This window comes from Arachis hypogaea, chromosome 6, assembly GCF_003086295.3.
Source record: "Arachis hypogaea cultivar Tifrunner chromosome 6, arahy.Tifrunner.gnm2.J5K5, whole genome shotgun sequence".
Taxonomy (NCBI): Eukaryota; Viridiplantae; Streptophyta; class Magnoliopsida; order Fabales; family Fabaceae; genus Arachis; species Arachis hypogaea.
Window position 1 is genome coordinate 69,571,867 of NC_092041.1, and position 9,538 is coordinate 69,581,404.

Below are 9,538 nucleotides of genomic sequence, written 5' to 3' on the forward strand. Positions count from 1 at the left end.
ATTTTTCTGTAATTTCAGGTATTTTCTGGCTGAAATTGAGGGACCTGAGCAAAAATCTGATTCAGAGGCTGAGAAAGGACTGCAGATGTTGTTGGATTCTGACCTCCCTGCACTCAAACTCGTTTTTCTGGAGATATGAAAGTCAAATTGTCGTGTTCTTAATTGGGTTGCAAAGCTAACATCTTGGGCTTTTGGTGGACGAAATTGTGATCCTTGATATTGGCTCTTTGGTATGTACACAAAAACTATTGTGGCTCTTGGTTAAATTCACAACTCCATTCAACTAACCAGTAAGTGTACTGGGTCGTCCAAGTAATAAACCTTACGTGAGTAAGGGTCGATCCCACAGAGATTGTTGGTATGAAGCAAGCTATGGTCACCTTGTAAATCTCAGTCAGGCAGATTAAAATGGTTTATGGGTTTTCGAAAATAGAAATAAGAAAATAAATAATAAAAGGGATAGAAGACTTATGCAGATTCATTGGTGGGAATTTCAGATAAGCGAATGGAGATGCTGCATGGCTCAAGGACGCCTGCTCTCCTACTGCTTCTACTCAATCCTTCTTACTCCTTTCCATGGCAAGCTTTGTATAGGGGTTCACCATCAGCTGTGGCTACTTTCAATCCTCTCGGGAAAATGATCCTATGCGGCTGTCACTCGCACGGCTAATCGTCTGGAGGCATCACCCATGGTTGATGGCTACATCCCATCCTCGCAGTGAAAACTAATGCTCACGCACTCTGTCACAGTACGGCTAATCATCGGTTGGTTCCCGCTCCTACTGGAATAGAATCCCTTGATTCTTTTGCGTCTATCACTAACGCCCAGCACTCGCAAGTTTGAAGCACGTCACAGTCATTCATTACCGGAATCCTACTCGGAATACCACAGACAAGGTGAGACTTTCCGGATTCCCAGGATCTTACTCGGAATACCACAGACAAGGTGAGACTTTCCGGATCCTCATAAATGCCGCCATCTATCTAGCTTATACCACGAAGATTCTGTTGGGGAATCTAAGAGATACGCATTCAAGCTCTGTTGCATGTAAAACGGAAATGGTTGTCAATCACGCGCGTTCATAAGTGAGAATGATAATGAGGGTTACTTATCATCACATTCATCATGTTCTTGGGTACGAATGAATATCTTGGAATAAGAACAAGAGAGATTTGAATAAAAGATAATAGAATTTCATTAATACTTGAGGTACAGTAGAGCTCCACACCCTTAGTCTATGGTGTGCAGAAACTCCACCGTTGAAAATACATAAGCAAAGGGCTCAGGCATGGCCGAATGGCCAGCCCCCTGAAACGTGATCAATGATCTCTTAAGATGAAGAATAAAACAAAACTGAGACCAAAGATGAAACGTGGTCAAAAGACATCTAATACAATAGTTAAATGTTCTATTTATACTAGACTAGCTACTAGGGTTTACATGAGTAAGTAATTGATGCATAAATCCACTTCCGGGGCCCACTTGGTGTATGCTTGGGCTGAGCTTGATTAATCCACGAGATGAGGCATTTCCTGGAGTTGAACTCCGAGTTATGACGTGTTTTGGGCGTTCAACTCCGGATCATGACGTTTTTCTGGCGTTTAACTCCAGACAGCAGCGTGTACTTGGCGTTTAACGCCAAGTTACGTCGTCAATCTTCGAATAAAGTATGGACTATTATATATTGCTGGAAAGCCCTGGATGTCTACTTTCCAACGCCGTTGAGACCGCGCCAATTGGAGTTCTGTAGCTCCAAAAAATCCATTTCGAGTGCAGGGAGGTCAGATTCCAACAGCATCAGCAGTCCTTTTGTCAGCCTTCTTCAGAGTTTTGCTCAAGTCCCTCAATTTCAGCCAGAATTTACCTGAAATCACAGAAAAACACACAAACTCATAGTAAAGTCCAGAAATGTGAATTTAACATAAAAACTAATGAAAACATCCCTAAAAGTAGCTCAAACTTACTAAAAACTATATGAAAACAAGGCCAAAAAGCGTATAAATTATCCGCTCATCACAACACCAAACTTAAATTGTTGCTTGTCCCCAAGCAACTGAAAATCAAATAGGATAAAAGAAGAGAATATACTATAAATTCCAGAATATCAATGAATATTAATTTAATTAGATGAGCGGGACTTGTAGCTTTTTGCTTCTGAACAGTTTTGGCATCTCACTTTTTCCTTTGTAGTTTAAAGTGATTGGCTTCTCTAGGAACTTAGAATTTCGGATAGTGTTATTGACTTTCCTAGTTAAGCATGTTGATTCTTGAACACAGCTACTTATGAGTCTTGGCCGTGGCCCTAAGCACTTTGTTTTCCAGTATTACCACCGGATACATCAATGCCACAGACACATAACTGGGTGAACCTTTTCAGATTGTGACTCAGCTTTGCTAGAGTCCCCAGTTAGTGGTGTTCAGAGCTCTTAAGCACACTCTTTTGCCTTGGATCACGACTTTAACCACTTAGTCTCAAGCTTTTCACTTGGACCTTCATGACACAAGCACATGGTTAGGGACAGCTTGATTTAGCCGCTTAGGCTTGGATTTTATTTCCTTGGGCCCTCCTATCCATTGATGCTCAAAGCCTTGGATCCTTTTTACCCTTGCCTTTTGGTTTTAAGGGCTATTGGCTTTTTCTACTGCTCCTTCTTTTTCTTTCTATTTTTTTTTCGCCACCTTTTTTTTGTTTTTTTTTTTCACAAGCTTCCTTTTTCACTGCTTTTTCTTGCTTCAAGAATCAATTTCATGATTTTTCATATCATCAATAACATTTCTCTTTGTTCATCATTCTTTCAAGAGCCAACAATTTTAACACTCATAAACAACAAGATCAAAAATATGCACTGTTCAAGCATTCATTCAGAAAACAAAAAGTATTGCCACCACATCAATATAATTAAATTATATTCAAGGATAAATTCGAAATTCATGTACTTCTTGTTCTTTTGAATTAAAACATTTTTCATTTAAGAGAGGTGAAGGATTAATGGATTTTATTCATAGCTTTAAGGCATGGTTACATACTAATGATCATGAAGTAGAGACACAAAACATAGATAAACACAACATTAAAAACCGAAAACAGAAAGAAATAAAGAACAAGGAATGAATCCACCTTTAGTGGCGTCTTCTTCTTGAAGGACCAACAATGTCCTTAAGCTCTTCTATGTCCCTTCCTTGCCTTTGTTGCTCCTCCCTCATTGCTCTTTGATCTTCTCTTATTTCTTGGAGAATGATGGAGTGTTCATGATGTTCCACCCTTAATTGTTCAACATTATGACTCAAATCTTTTAAAGAGGTATTGAGTTGCTCCCAATAGTTGTTGGGAGGAAAGTGCATTCCTTGAGGCATTTGTTGATGATGAACTTCCTCATGTTCTTCTTGAGGACCGTGAGGAACTTCTCTTGTTTGCTCCATCCTTTTCTTGGTGATGGGCTTGTCTTCTTCAATGGAGACATCTCCATCTATGATAACTCCAGCTGAGTAACATAGATGGCATATAAGGTGAGGGAAAGCTAGCCGTGCCATAGGTGAGGACTTGTCGGCTATTTTGTAGAGTTCATTGGAGATGACCTCATGAACCTCTACTTCCTCAACAATCATGATGCTATGGATCATGATGGCCCGATCCACAGTAACTTCAGATCGGTTGCTAGTAGGAATGATGGATCTTTGGATGAACTCCAACCATCCTCTAGCCACAAGCTTGAGATCCAGTCTTCTTAGTTGGACTGGCTTGCCTTTGGAGTCTATTCTCCATTGGGCGCCTTCCACACATATGTCCATTAGGACTTGGTCCAACCTTTGATTAAAGTTGACCCTTCTTGTGTAGGGGTGTTCATCACCTTGCATCATGGGCAAGTGAAACGCTAACCTCACATTTTCCTGACTAAAATCTAAGTATTTACCCCGAACCATTGTGAGATAGTTCTTTGGATTCGGGTTCATACTTTGATCATGGTTCCTAGTGATCCATGCATTGGCATAGAACTCTTGAACCATCAATATTCCGACTTGTTGCATGGGGTTGGTTATGACTTCCCAACCTCTTCTTTGAATTTCATGTCGGATTTCCAGATACTCATTCTTTTTGAGCTTGAAAGGGACCTCTGGGATCACCTTCTTCTTTGCCACAACATCATAGAAGTGGTCTTGATGGCTCTTGGAGATGAATCTCTCCTTCTCCCATGACTCGGAGGTGGAAGCTTTTGTCTTCCCTTTCCCTTTTCTTGAGGATACTCCGGCCTTAGGTGCCATTGATGGTGATGGAAAAACAAAAAGCTTAGGCTTTTACCACACCAAACTTAAAATTTTGCTCGCCCTCGAGCAAGAAAGAAAAGAAAAGTAGAAGAAGAAGAAGAGAATAGAGTAGAGAGGGGGGAGAAGGAGGTTCGGCCAATTTGGGAGAAGATGGGGTTTGTGTTGTGTGAAAATGAAGAAGAAAAGAAGGGTATTTATAGGGAGAGGGGAGGGTATGGGTTCGGCCAATTTGGGTGGGAATGGGTGGGAAAGTGAATTTGAATTTTATGGAGGTAGGTGGGGTTCATGGGGAAGAGGTGGTTGATGTGAATGGTGAATGGGGTAATTGGGAAGAGGAATTGAGGTGATTGATGAAGAATATTGGGAATTGTGACATGGGGTATTCAAATCACAAAAATAGGATTAGGAGGTAAGGTGGGAATATGGTAGGTGGGGATCCTGTGGGGTCCACAGATCCTGAGGTGAGGATCCTGTGGGGTCCACAGATCCTGAGGTGAAAAGAAATACCATTCCTTCACCATATAGGCATGTAAATTGCCTCCATGCATCATTCTGGCGTTCAAACGCCCATTGGTGCATGTTCTGGGCGTTAAACGCCCATGTAATGCATGTTTCTGGCGTTGAACGCCAGTTTCATGCTTGTTTCTGGCGTTCAGCGCCAGTTTGTCCTCTGTGTGCACATCCTGGCGTTAAACGCCAGGTTGTTGCTTGTTTCTGGCGTTCAGCGCCAGAATGGTGCTCTGTTCTGGCGTTGAACGCCAGCCAGATGCATCTTACTGGCGTTGAACGCCAGTCTGCGCTGCCTCCAGGGTGAACAATTTTTTTCTTCTGTTTTTGACTCTGTTTTTAATTTTTTTGATTTTTTTCGTGACTCCTCATGATCATGTACCTAATTAAACACAAAATAACAAAGAAACAAAATAAAATAAAATTAGATAAATAAAATTGGGTTGCCTCCCAACAAGCGCTTCTTTAATGTCAATAGCTTGACAGTGGCTCTCATGGAGCCACAAGGTGATCAGGTCAATGTTGTATAGTTGTCCACACCAAACTTAGAGTTTGGATATGGGATCTTAACACCAAACTTAGAGTTTGGTTGTGGCCTCACAACACCAAACTTAGAATTTGACTGTGTGGGCTCTTCTTGACTCTGAACTGTGAGAAGCTCTTCATGCTTACTCTCTTTTGTCACAGAGGGATGGCCATGTGCCTTAAACATAAGGTAGTCCCCATTCAATTGAAGGACTAACTCACCTCTGTTAACATCTATCACAGCTTCTGCTGTGGCTAGGAAAGGTCTTCCTAGGATGATGCATTCATCATCTTCCTTCCTAGTGTCTAGGATTATGAAATCAGCAGGGATGTAAAGGCCTTCAACCTTTACTAGCACGTCCTCTACTATTCCATAAGCTTGTCTCACTGACTTGTCTGCCAATTGTAATGAGAACAGGGCAGGTTGTACCTCAATGATCCCTAGCTTCTCCATTACAGAGAGTGGCATCAGATTTATCCCTGACCCAAGATCACATAGAGCTTTTTCAAAGCTCATGGTGCCAATGGTGCAAGGTATTGAGAACTTGCCAGGATCTTGTTTCTTTTGAGGTAGAGTTTTCTGAATCCAAGTATCTAGTTCACTAATGAGCAAGGGAGGTTCACTTTCCCAAGTCTCATTACCAAACAGCTTGGCATTCAGCTTCATGATAGCTCCTAAATATTGAGCAACTTGCTCTCCAGTGACATCTTCATCCTCTTCAGATGATGAATAGTCTTCAGAGCTCATGAATGGCAGAAGGAGTTTTAATGGAATCTCTATGGTCTCAGATTCCTCAGGATCCTTAATGGGAAACTCCTTCTTGCTTGAAGGACATCCCAGGAGGTCTTCCTTACTAGGATTTTCGTCCTCCTCCTCCCCTATGCATTCGGCCACTTTGATTAAATCAATGGCCTTGCACTCTCCTTTTGGATTTTCTTCTGTATTGCTTGGGAGAATACTGGGAGGAGTTTCAATGACTTTCTTACTCAGCTGGCCCACCTGTGCCTCCAAATTTCTAATGGAGGATCTTGTTTCATTCATGAAACTAAAAGTGGCCTTTGACAGATCAGAGACTATATTTGCTAAATTAGAAGTATTTTGTTCAGAGTTCTCTGTCTGTTGCTGAGAAGATGATGGATATGGCTTACTATTGTTCAGCCTATTGCGTCCACCATTGTTAAAGCCTTGTTGAGGCTTTTGTTGATCCTTCTAGGAGAAATTTGGGTGATTTCTCCATGATGGGTTATAGGTGTTTCCATAAGGTTCACCCATGTAATTAACCTCTGCCATGGCAGGGTTTTCAGGATCATAAGCTTCTTCAGAAGCTGCCTCTCTAGTACTATTGGATGCATGTTGCAGTCCATTCAGATTTTGAGAGATTATGTTGACCTGTTGAGTCAACATTTTGTTCTGAGCCAATATGGCATTCAGAGCATCAATTTCAAGAACTCCTTTCTTCTGAGGTATCCCATTGTTCACGGAATTCCTCTCAGAGGTATACATGAACTGGTTGTTTGCAACCATGTCAATGAGTTCTTGAGCCTCTTCAGGCGTTTTCTTCAGGTGAATAGATCCATCTGCAAAATGGTCCAGTGACATTTTCGAAAATTCAGAGAGACCATAATAGAATATATCTAACATGGTCCATTCTGAAAACATGTCAGATGGACATCTTTTGGTCAACTGCTTATATCTTTCCCAAGCTTCATAGAGGGATTCACCATCTTTTTGTTTGAAGGTTTGAACATCCACTCTCAGCTTGCTCAGCTTTTGAGGAGGAAAGAATTTATCTAAGAAGGCAGTGACCAGCTTATCCCAGGAGTCCAGGCTATCCTTAGGTTGTGAATCCAACCATATTCTAGCTCTGTCTCTCACAGCAAAAGGGAAAAGCATGAGTCTGTAGACTTCAGGATCAACTCCATTCGTCTTTACAGTCTCACAGATCTGCAAGAACTCAGTTAAAAACTGATAAGGATCTTCAGATGGAAGTCCATAAAACTTGCAATTTTGTTGCATCAAGGCAACTAGCTGAGGTTTCAGCTCAAAGTTATTGGCTCCAATGGCAGGAATGGAGATGCTTCTTCCATCAAACTTGGATGTTGGCTTTGTGAAGTCACCAAGCATTCTCCTTGCATTATTATTATTATTATTTTCAGCTGCCATGTCCTTCTCTTGTTCGAAAATTTCTGAAAGGTTGTTTCTGGATTATTGTAATTTAGCTTCTCTTAATTTTCTCTTCAGAGTCCTTTCAGGTTCTGGATCAACTTCAACAAGAGTGCCCTTTTCCCTGTTCCTGCTCATATGAAAGAGAAGAAAACAAGAAAAGAAAAAGGAATCCTCTATGTCACAGGATAGAGATTCCCTTATGTTAGTAGAAGAAGAAAGGGGTATAAGAAAGAAGAAGGATGGATTCGGATTTTTGGATGGGGAGAGGTGATGAGAAGTGTTAGTAATTAAATAATTAAATAGAAGAAGAAAAGAGAAGAGAATTTTCGAAAATAATTTTTGAAAAGAGGTTAGTGATTTCGAAAAATAGAGATAAATGTAATTGAAATTAAAATTTAAAACAAAAAGAATTTTTGAAAAAGAGGGGGAGAAATTTCGAAAATTAGAGAGGGAAAAGTAGTTAGGTGGTTTTGAAAAAGATAAGAAACAAACAAAAAGTTAGTTAGTTGATTGAAAAAGATTTGAAATCAAATTTTGAAAAAGATAAGAAGATAAGAAGTTAGATAAGATATTTTGAAATCAAATATTGAAAAAGATAAAATTTTGAAAAAGATAAGATAAAAGATAAGATAAAAATTTTAATAAAAAGATATTTTGAAAAAGATTTAATTTTTAAAAAGACTCAACTAACAAGAAACTACAAGATAAGATTCTAGAACTTAAAGATTGAACTTTTCTTATCAAGAAAGTAACAAACTTCAAATTTTTGAACCAATCACATTAATTGTTAGCTAATTTTCGAAAATTTGATATAAAGATAAGAAAAAGATTTTGAAAATAATTTGAAAAAATATTTTTGAAATTTTCGAAAAATATAAAAAAATGAAAAAGATATGATTTTTGAAAAAGATTTTGAAAAGATAAGATTTTTAAAATTGAAAATTTGACTTTGACTTGTAAGAAACAACTAATTTTGAAAATTTTTGACTAAGTCAACTCAAATTTTCGAAAATTTGGAGAAAAATGAGGAAAATATATTTTTTTTATTTTTGAATTTTTAAAGAAAAACACAAAAATGACCCAAAACATGAAAATTTTGGATCAAGACACAAGATGCATGCAAGAATGCTATGAATGTCAAGATGAACACCAAGAACACTTTGAAGGTCATGATGAACATCAAGAACATAATTTTGAGAAATTTTTGATGCAAAGAAAACATGCAAGACACCAAACTTAGAAATCCTTAATGCATGGAAAATATGAATGCAAAAGTGCACATGAAAAACAACAAACAACACAAAACAAGAAATCATCAAGATCAAACAAGAAGACTTGTCAAGAACAACTTGAAGATCATGAAGAACACTATGAATGCATGAAATTTTCGAAAAAAAATGCAAGAAAAATTTTAAAAGCATGCAATTGACACCAAACTTAAAAATTAACACAAGACTCAAACAAGAAACATAAAATATTTTTGATTTTTATGATTTTCTAATTTTTTTGTATTTTTATTAAATTTTTTTTTCGAAAATATAGTTTGGAAAAACGAAAAATAAAAAGAAAAATTTTTGAAAAAGATTTTTGAAAAGAAAATTACCTAATCTGAGCAACAAGATGAACCGTCAGTTGTCCATACTCGAACAATCCCCGGCAACAGCGCCAAAAACATGGTGGACGAAATTGTGATCCTTCATATTGGCTCTTTGGTATGTACACAAAAACTATTGTGGCTCTTGGTTAAATTCACAACTCCGTTCAACTAACCAGCAAGTGTACTGGGTCGTCCAAGTAATAAACCTTACGTGAGTAAGGGTCGATCCCACAGAGATTGTTGGTATGAAGCAAGCTATGGTCACCTTGTAAATCTCAGTCAGGCAGATTAAAATGGTTTATGGGTTTTCAAAAATAGAAATAAGAAAATAAATAATAAAAGGGATAGAAGACTTATGCAGATTCATTGGTGGGAATTTCAGATAAGCGAATGGAGATGCTGCATGGCTCAAGGACGCCTGCTCTCCTACTGCTTCTACTCAATCCTTCTTACTCCTTTCCATGGCAAGCTTTGTATA

At 38.6% G+C, this 9,538-nt stretch overlaps 1 non-coding gene across 1 annotated transcript; it reads left to right on the top strand.

Annotated features, from left to right (window-relative positions):
- Positions 1–6,954: 6,954 nt before the first annotated feature.
- LOC112700293 (small nucleolar RNA R71) lies at positions 6,955–7,058 on the top strand. Its single transcript, XR_003153203.1, has one exon. It is a non-coding gene; the product is annotated as a small nucleolar RNA R71 (small nucleolar RNA).
- Positions 7,059–9,538: the final 2,480 nt, after the last annotated feature.